Source organism: Anomaloglossus baeobatrachus, chromosome 10 (assembly GCF_048569485.1).
Source record: "Anomaloglossus baeobatrachus isolate aAnoBae1 chromosome 10, aAnoBae1.hap1, whole genome shotgun sequence".
NCBI lineage: Eukaryota > Metazoa > Chordata > Amphibia > Anura > Aromobatidae > Anomaloglossus > Anomaloglossus baeobatrachus.
Genome location: NC_134362.1, coordinates 14287481 through 14297858, shown reverse-complemented (window position 1 = coordinate 14297858; position 10378 = coordinate 14287481).

Genomic DNA, 10378 nt, shown 5'->3' with positions numbered 1-10378 from the left:
CTCCACCATTGTGCCCCTATAATAATACTGCTCCACCATTGTGCCCTTATAATACTGCTCTACATTGTCCCCCTATAATAATACTGCTCCACAATTGTGCCCTATAATAATACTGCTCACCATTGTGCCCCTATAATAATACTGCTCCACCATTGTGCCCCTATAATAATACTGCTCCACCATTGTGCCCCTATAATAATACTGCTCCACCATTGTGCCCCTATAATAATACTGCTCCACCATTGTGCCCTATAATACTGCTCTACCATTGTGCCCCTATAATAATACTGCTCCACCATTGTGCCCCTATAATAATACTGCTCTACCGTTGTCCCCTATAATAATACTGCTCCACCATTGTGCCCCTATAATAATACTGCTCCACCATTGTGCCCTTATAATACTGCTCTACCATTGTCCCCCTATAATAATACTGCTCCACCATTGTGCCCCTATAATAATACTGCTCCACCACTGTGCCCCTATAATAATACTGCTCCACCATTGTGCCCCTATAATAATACTGCTCCACCATTGTGCCCCTATAATAATACTGCTCCACCATTGTGCCCCTATATAATACTGCTCCACCATTGTGCCCCTATAATAATACTGCTCCACCATTGTGCCCTTATAATACTGCTCTACCATTGTGCCCCTATAATAATACTGCTCCACCATTGTGCCCCTATAATAATACTGCTCTACCGTTGTCCCCCTATAATAATACTGCTCTACCGTTGTCCCCCTATAATAATACTGCTCTACCGTTGTCCCCCTATAATAATACTGCTCCACCATTGTGCCCCTATAATAATACTGCTCCACCATTGTGCCCTTATAATACTGCTCTACCATTGTCCCCCTATAATAATACTGCTCCACAATTGTGCCCCTATAATAATACTGCTCCACCATTGTGCCCCTATAATAATACTGCTCCACCATTGTGCCCCTATAATAATACTGCTCCACCATTGTGCCCCTATAATAATACTGCTCCACCATTGTGCCCCTATAATAATACTGCTCCACCATTGTGCCCTTATAATACTGCTCTACCATTGTCCCCCTATAATAATACTGCTCCACCATTGTGCCCCTATAATAATACTGCTCACCATTGTGCCCCTATAATAATACTGCTCCACCATTGTGCCCTTATAATACTGCTCTACCATTGTCCCCCTATAATAATACTGCTCCACCATTGTGCCCCCTATAATAATACTGCTCACCATTGTGCCCCTATAATAATACTGCTCCACCACTGTGCCCCTATAATAATACTGCTCCACCATTGTGCCCCTATAATAATACTGCTCCACCATTGTGCCCCTATAATAATACTGCTCCACCATTGTGCCCCTATAATAATACTGCTCCACCATTGTGCCCCTATAATAATACTGCTCCACCATTGTGCCCTTATAATACTGCTCTACCATTGTCCCCCTATAATAATACTGCTCCACCATTGTGCCCCTATAATAATACTGCTCCACCATTGTGCCCCTATAATAATACTGCTCCACCATTGTGCCCCTATAATAATACTGCTCCACCATTGTGCCCCTATAATAATACTGCTCCACCATTGTGCCCCTATAATAATACTGCTCCACCATTGTTCCCTTATAATACTGCTCCACCATTGTGCCCCTATAATAATACTGCTCTACCATTGTCCCCCTATAATAATACTGCTCACCATTGTGCCCCTATAATAATACTGCTCCACCATTGTGCCCTTATAATACTGCTCTACCATTGTCCCCCTATAATAATACTGCTCCACAATTGTGCCCCTATAATAATACTGCTCACCATTGTGCCCCTATAATAATACTGCTCCACCACTGTGCCCCTATAATAATACTGCTCCACCATTGTGCCCCTATAATAATACTGCTCCACCATTGTGCCCCTATAATAATACTGCTCCACCATTGTGCCCCTATAATAATACTGCTCCACCATTGTGCCCCCTATAATAATACTGCTCCACCATTGTGCCCCTATAATAATACTGCTCCACCACTGTGCCCCTATAATAATACTGCTCCACCATTGTGCCCCTATAATAATACTGCTCTACCGTTGTCCCCCTATAATAATACTGCTCCATCATTGTGCCCCTATAATAATACTGCTCCACCATTGTGCCCCTATAATAATACTGCTCCACCATTGTCCCCCTATAATAATACTGCTCCACCATTGTGCCCCTATAATAATACTGCTCCACCATTGTGCCCCTATAATAATACTGCTCCACCATTGTCCCCCTATAATAATACTGCTCCACCATTGTCCCCCTATAATAATACTGCTCCACCATTGTGCCCCTATAATAATACTGCTCCACCATTGTGCCCCTGTAATAATACTGCTCTACCATTGTCCCCCTATAATAATACTGCTCCACCATTGTCCCCCTATAATAATACTGCTCCACCATTGTGCCCCTATAATAATACTGCTCCACCATTGTGCCCCTATAATAATACTGCTCTACCGTTGTGCCACTATAATAATACTGCTCCACCATTGTGCCCCTATAATAATACTGCTCCACCATTGTCCCCCTATAATAATACTGCTCCACCATTGTCCCCCTATAATAATACTGCTCCACCATTGTGCCCCTATAATAATACTGCTCCACCATTGTGCCCCTATAATAATACTGCTCCACCATTGTGCCCCTATAATAATACTGCTCACCATTGTGCCCCTATAATAATACTGCTCACCATTGTGCCCCTATAATAATACTGCTCCACCATTGTGCCCCTATAATAATACTGCTCCACCATTGTGCCCCTATAATAATACTGCTCTACCATTGTCCCCCTATAATAATACTGCTCCACCATTGTCCCCCTATAATAATACTGCTCCACCATTGTGCCCCTATAATAATACTGCTCCACCATTGTGCCCCTATAATAATACTGCTCCACCATTGTGCCCCTATAATAATACTGCTCCACCATTGTCCCCCTATAATAATACTGCTCCACCATTGTCCCCCTATAATAATACTGCTCCACCATTGTGCCCCTATAATAATACTGCTCCACCATTGTGCCCCTATAATAATACTGCTCCACCATTGTGCCCCTATAATAATACTGCTCCACCATTGTCCCCCTATAATAATACTGCTCCACCATTGTCCCCCTATAATAATACTGCTCCACCATTGTGCCCCTATAATAATACTGCTCCACCATTGTGCCCCTATAATAATACTGCTCCACCATTGTGCCCCTATAATAATACTGCTCCACCATTGTGCCCCTATAATAATACTGCTCCACCACTGTGCCCCTATAATAATACTGCTCCACCACTGTGCCCCTATAATAATACTGCTCCACCATTGTGCCCCTATAATAATACTGCTCACCATTGTGCCCCTATAATAATACTGCTCCACCATTATTAGACTCCCTCCTGCAGTGCAGATAACGGCCACCAGAGGCCGCTCACATATAATAAGCTCTGGTTTTGCTGCCTTGGGTCACCAGTGGAGCTGTGCACGTGACGTGGTAACTGGACTCCAGTAACATTGGCCATTTTTCTCTGCAGTCTCCTCTGTTCCTGTGTTTCTCCCAGCAGTAATCACATCACAGTCACTGCTTGTTCAGCTGCTTCTCCTCTTACCTGAGTGCAGCTGTTATTGTGCGGGGTTTGCTGCCTGTACGAGCTGCGCATCACGGACACACCACAGCCCAGGGAGGCTGCGCTCTACACGTCTGATCTGGGCAGGCAGCTCTCTCTCTCTTCCCCGGGGCAGGCAGCTCTCTCTCTCTCTCCATTCCCCGGGCAGGCAGCTCTCTCTCTCTCTTCCCCGGGGCAGGCAGCTCTCTCTCCATTCCCCCGGGCAGGCAGCTCTCTCTCTCTCTTCCCCCGGGCAGGCAGCTCTCTCTCCATTCCCCCGGGCAGGCAGCTCTCTCTCTCTCTCCATTCCCCGGGCAGGCAGCTCTCTCTCTCTCTCCATTCCCCGGGGCAGGCAGCTCTCTCTCTCTCTCCATTCCCCCGGGCAGGCAGCTCTCTCTCTCTCCATTCCCCCGGGCAGGCAGCTCTCTCTCTCTCCATTCCCCCGGGCAGGCAGCTCTCTCTCTCTCCATTCCCCGGGCAGGCAGCTCTCTCTCTCCATTCCCCGGGCAGGCAGCTCTCTCTCTCTCCATTCCCCGGGGCAGGCAGCTCTCTCTCTCTCCATTCCCCCGGGCAGGCAGCTCTCTCTCTCTCCATTCCCCCGGGCAGGCAGCTCTCTCTCTTCCCCGGGCAGTTCTCTCTCTCCCCTGGGCAGGCATCTCTCTCTCTCTCCATTCCCCCGGCAGGCAGCTCTCTCTCTTCCCCGGGCAGTTCTCTCTCTCCCCTGGGCAGGCATATCTCTCTCTCTCTCAATTCCCCCGAGCAGGCAGCTCTCTCTCTCCATTCCCCCGGGGCAGGCAGCTCTCTCTCTCTCCATTCCCCCGGGGCAGGCATCTCTCTCTCTCTCTCCATTCCCCGGGGCAGGCAGCTCTCTCTCTTCCCCGGGCAGTTCTCTCTCTCCCCTGGGCAGGCATATCTCTCTCTCTCTCTCTCTCTCAATTCCCCCGAGCAGGCAGCTCTCTCTCTGGCAGCTCTCTCTCTCTCCATTCCCCGGGCAGGGCTGCTCTCTCTCTCTCCCCCGGGCAGGGCAGGCTGCTCTCTCTCTCTCTCCCCCGGGCAGGGCAGGCTGCTCTCTCTCTCTCCCCCGGGCAGGGCAGGCTGCTCTCTCTCTCTCCCCCGGGCAGGGCAGGCTGCTCTCTCTCTCTCTCCCCCGGGCAGGGCAGGCAGCTCTCGTCTTCCCCCCCCCTTCTCTCTCTCCCCTGGACAGCTCTCGTCTCTTTCTCCCCCGGGCAGGCAGCTCTCTCTCTCTCTCCCAGGCAGGCAGCGCTCTCTCTCTCTCCCCCGGGCAGGGCAGGCAGCTCTCTCTCTTCCCCGGGCAGTTCTCCCTCTCCCCTGGGCAGGCATCTCTCTCTCTCTCTCTCAATTCCCCCGGGCAGGCAGCTCTCTCTCTCTCCATTCACCCGGGCAGGCAGCTCTCTCTCTCCATTCCCCAGGGCAGGGCAGGCAGGCAGCTCTCTCTCTCTCTCCCCCGGTCAGGACGGGCAGGCAGCTCTCTCTCTCCCCGGGCAGGGCAGCCAGCTCTCTCTCTCTCTCTCCCCCGGGCAGGCTGCGCTCTCTCTCTCTTTCTCTCCATCCCCCGGGCAGGCAGCTCTATCTCTTTCCCCCGGGCAGGCAGCTCTCTCGTTTCCCGGGCAGGCTGCTCTCTCTCCCCCGGGCAGGCTGCTCTCTCTCTCTCCCCTGGGCAGGCTGCTCTTCTCTCTCTCCCCCGGGCAGGCAGCTCTCTCTCTCTCCCAGGCAGGCAGCGCTCTCTCTCTCCCCCGGGCAGGGCAGGCAGATCTCTCTCTTCCCCGGGCAGTTCTCCCTCTCCCCTGGGCAGGCATCTCTCTCTCTCAATTCCCCCGAGCAGGCAGCTCTCTCTCTCTCTCCATTCCCCCGGGCAGGCAGCTCTCTCTCTCCATTCCCCAGGGCAGGCAGGCAGCTCTCTCTCTCTCCCCCGGTCAGGACGGGCAGGCAGCTCTCTCTCTCTCCCCCGGGCAGGGCAGCCAGCTCTCTCTCTCCCCCGGGCAGGCTGCGCTCTCTCTCTCTTTCTCTCCATCCCCCGGGCAGGCAGCTCTCTCTTTCCCCCGGGCAGGCAGCTCTCTCTCTCTTTCCCCCGGGCAGGCAGCTCTCTCTCTCTCTCTCCCCCGGGCAGGCAGCTCTCTCTCTCTCTCTCTCTCCCCCGGGCAGGCAGCTCTCTCTCTCTCTCCGGGCAGGCTGCTCTTCTCTCTCTCCCCCGGGCAGGCTGCTCTCTCTCTCTCTCTCTCCCCCGGGCAGGCTGCTATCTCTCTCTCCGGGCAGGCTGCTCTTCTCTCTCTCCCCCGGGCAGGCTGCTCTTCTCTCTCTCCCTCGGGCAGGCAGCTCTCTCTCTCTCCGGGCAGGCTGCTCTTCTCTCTCTCCCCCGGGCAGGCTGCTCTTCTCTCTCTCTCCGGGCAGGCTGCTCTTCTCTCTCCCCCGGGCCGGCAGCTCTCTCTCTCTCCCCCGGGCAGGCAGCTCTCTCTCTCTCTTTTCCCGGGCAGGCAGCTCTCTCTCTCTCTGTCTCCGGGCAGGCTGCTCTCTCTCTCTCTGTCTCCGGGCAGGCTGCTCTCTCTCTCTCTCTCTCTGGGCAGGCTGCTCTTCTCTCTCTCCCCCGGGCAGGCTGCTCTTCTCTCTCTCCCCCGGGCAGGCTGCTCTTCTCTCTCTTCCCCGGGCAGGCTGCTCTCCTTCTCTCCATTCCCCGGGCAGGCAGCTCTTTCTCCATTCTCCGGGCAGGCAGCTCTCTCTCCTCCGTGCAGGCTGCTCTCTCTCTCCCCGGGCAGGCTGCTCTCCTTCTCTCCCCGGGCAGGCTGCTCTCCTTCTCTCCATTCCCCGGGCAGGCAGCTCTCCTTCTCTCCATTCCCCGGGGCAGGCTGCTCTCCTTCTCTCCATTCCCCGGGGCAGGCTGCTCTCTCTCTCCATTCCCCGGGGCAGGCAGCTCTCTCTCTCTCCCCCCGGGCAGGGCAGGCAGCTCTTCTCTCTCTCCCCCGGGCAGGGCAGGCAGCTCTTCTCTCTCTCTCCCCCGGGCAGGGCAGGCAGCTCTTCTCTCTCTCTCTCCCCCGGGCATGCTGCTCTCTCTCTCTCCATTCCCCGGGCAGGCAGCTCTTCTCTCTCTCCCCCGGGCAGGGCAGGCAGCTCTTCTCTCTCTCTCCAGGCAGGCAGCTCTTCTCTCCATTCCCCGGGCATGCTGCTCTCTCTCTCTCTCCCCCGGGCAGGGCAGGCTGCTCTTCTCTCTCTCCCCCGGGCAGGGCAGGCTGCTCTCTCTCTCTCCATTCCCCGGGCAGGCTGCTCTCTATCTCGTCTCTCTCTGCCGGGGCAGGCAGCTCTCTCTCCATTCCCCGGGCAGGCAGCTCTCTCTCTCCATTCCCCGGGCAGGCAGCTCTCTCTCTCCATTCCCCGGGCAGGCTGCTCTCTATCTCGTCTCTCTCTGCCGGGGCAGGCAGCTCTCTCTCCATTCCCCGGGCAGGCAGCTCTCTCTCTCCCCCGGGGCAGGCTGCTCTCCTCTCCATTCCCCGGGCAGGCTGCTCTCTCTCTCTCTCCCCCGGGGAAGGCTGCTCTCCTTCTCTCCATTCCCCGGGCAGGCTGCTCTCTCTCTCTCTCTCTCTCTCTCTCCCGGGGCAGGCTGCTCTCCTTCTCTCCATTCCCCGGGCAGGCTGCTCTCCTTCTCTCCATTCCCCGGGCAGGCTGCTCTCTCTCTCTCCCCCGGGGCAGGCTGCTCTCTCTCTCTCCCCCGGGGCAGGCTGCTCTCCTTCTCTCCATTCCCCGGGCAGGCAGCTCTCTCTCCATTCTCCGGGCAGGCAGCTCTTCTCTCTCTCTCCGGGCAGGCTGCTCTCTATCTCTATCTCTCCGGGCAGGCTGCTCTCTATCTCTCCGGGCAGGCTGCTCTCTATCTCTCCGGGCAGGCAGCTCTCTCTCCATTCCCCTGGCAGGCAGCTCTCTATCTCTCAACATTCCCCGGGCAGGCTGCTCTCTATCTCTCTCCATTCCCCGGGCAGGCTGCTCTCTATCTCGTCTCTCTCTGCCGGGGCAGGCAGCTCTCTCTCCATTCCCCGGGCAGGCTGCTCTCTCTCTCCATTCCCCGGGCAGGCAGCTCTTCTCTCTCTCCCCCCGGGCAGGGCAGCCAGCTCTCTCTCTCCCCCGGGCAGGCTGCGCTCTCTCTCTCTTTCTCTCCATCCCCCGGGCAGGCAGCTCTCTCTTTCCCCCGGCAGGCAGCTCTCTCTCTCTTTCCCCCCGGGCAGGCAGCTCTCTCTCTCTCTCTCCCCCGGGCAGGCAGCTCTCTCTCTCTCTCTCTCTCCCCCGGGCAGGCAGCTCTCTCTCTCTCTCCGGGCAGGCTGCTCTTCTCTCTCTCCCCCGGGCAGGCTGCTCTCTCTCTCTCTCTCCCCCGGGCAGGCTGCTATCTCTCTCTCCGGGCAGGCTGCTCTTCTCTCTCTCCCCCGGGCAGGCTGCTCTTCTCTCTCTCCCTCGGGCAGGCAGCTCTCTCTCTCTCCGGGCAGGCTGCTCTTCTCTCTCTCCCCCGGGCAGGCTGCTCTTCTCTCTCTCTCCGGGCAGGTTGCTCTTCTCTCTCCCCCGGGCCGGCAGCTCTCTCTCTCTCCCCCGGGCAGGCAGCTCTCTCTCTCTCTTTTCCCGGGCAGGCAGCTCTCTCTCTCTCTGTCTCCGGGCAGGCTGCTCTCTCTCTCTCTGTCTCCGGGCAGGCTGCTCTCTCTCTCTCTCTCTCTCTGGGCAGGCTGCTCTTCTCTCTCTCCCCCGGGCAGGCTGCTCTTCTCTCTCTCCCCCGGGCAGGCTGCTCTTCTCTCTCTTCCCCGGGCAGGCTGCTCTCCTTCTCTCCATTCCCCGGGCAGGCAGCTCTTTCTCCATTCTCCGGGCAGGCAGCTCTCTCTCCTCCGTGCAGGCTGCTCTCTCTCTCCCCGGGCAGGCTGCTCTCCTTCTCTCCCCGGGCAGGCTGCTCTCCTTCTCTCCATTCCCCGGGCAGGCAGCTCTCCTTCTCTCCATTCCCCGGGGCAGGCTGCTCTCCTTCTCTCCATTCCCCGGGGCAGGCTGCTCTCTCTCTCCATTCCCCGGGCAGGCAGCTCTCTCTCTCTCCCCCCGGGCAGGGCAGGCAGCTCTTCTCTCTCTCCCCCGGGCAGGGCAGGCAGCTCTTCTCTCTCTCTCCCCCGGGCAGGGCAGGCAGCTCTTCTCTCTCTCTCTCCCCCGGGCATGCTGCTCTCTCTCTCTCCATTCCCCCGGGCAGGCAGCTCTTCTCTCTCTCCCCCGGGCAGGGCAGGCAGCTCTTCTCTCTCTCTCCAGGCAGGCAGCTCTTCTCTCCATTCCCCGGGCATGCTGCTCTCTCTCTCTCTCCCCCGGGCAGGGCAGGCTGCTCTTCTCTCTCTCCCCCGGGCAGGGCAGGCTGCTCTCTCTCTCTCCATTCCCCGGGCAGGCTGCTCTCTATCTCGTCTCTCTCTGCCGGGGCAGGCAGCTCTCTCTCCATTCCCCGGGCAGGCAGCTCTCTCTCTCTCTCTCCATTCCCCGGGCAGGCAGCTCTCTCTCTCCATTCCCCGGGCAGGCTGCTCTCTCTCTCGTCTCTCTCTGCCGGGGCAGGCAGCTCTCTCTCCATTCCCCGGGCAGGCAGCTCTCTCTCTCCCCCGGGGCAGGCTGCTCTCTCTCTCCATTCCCCGGGCAGGCTGCTCTCTCTCTCTCTCTCCCCCGGGGAAGGCTGCTCTCCTTCTCTCCATTCCCCGGGCAGGCTGCTCTCTCTCTCTCTCTCTCTCTCTCCCGGGGCAGGCTGCTCTCCTTCTCTCCATTCCCCGGGCAGGCTGCTCTCCTTCTCTCCATTCCCCGGGCAGGGCTGCTCTCTCTCTCTCCCCCGGGGCAGGCTGCTCTCTCTCTCTCCCCCGGGGCAGGCTGCTCTCCTTCTCTCCATTCCCCGGGCAGGCAGCTCTCTCTCCATTCTCCGGGCAGGCAGCTCTTCTCTCTCTCTCCGGGCAGGCTGCTCTCTATCTCTATCTCTCCGGGCAGGCTGCTCTCTATCTCTCCGGGCAGGCTGCTCTCTATCTCTCCGGGCAGGCAGCTCTCTCTCCATTCCCCTGGCAGGCAGCTCTCTATCTCTCAACATTCCCCGGGCAGGCTGCTCTCTATCTCTCTCCATTCCCCGGGCAGGCTGCTCTCTATCTCGTCTCTCTCTGCCGGGGCAGGCAGCTCTCTCTCCATTCCCCGGGCAGGCTGCTCTCTCTCTCCATTCCCGGGCAGGCAGCTCTTCTCTCTCTCCCCCCGGGCAGGCTGCTCTCTTTCTCTCTGTCCCCCGGGGCAGGCTGCTCTCTATCTCTCTCTCTCCCCGGGCAGGCTGCTCTCTCTCTCTCTCTCTCTCCCCCGGGGCAGGCTGCTCTCCTTCTCTCCATTCCCCGGGCAGGCTGCTCTCCTTCTCTCCATTCCCCGGGCAGGCTGCTCTCTATCTCTCTCTCTCCCCGGGCAGGCTGCTCTCTCTTTCTCTCTCTCTCCCCCGGGGCAGGCTGCTCTCCTTCTCTCCATTCCCCGGGCAGGCTGCTCTCTATCTCTCTCTCTCCCCCGGGGCAGGCTGCTCTCCTTCTCTCCATTCCCCGGGCAGGCTGCTCTCTATCTCTCTCTCTCCCCCGGGGCAGGCTGCTCTCCTTCTCTCCATTCCCCGGGCAGGCTGCTCTCTCTCTCTCTCTCCCCCGGGGCAGGCTGCTCTCCTTCTCTCCATTCCCCGGGCAGGCTGCTCTCTCTCTCT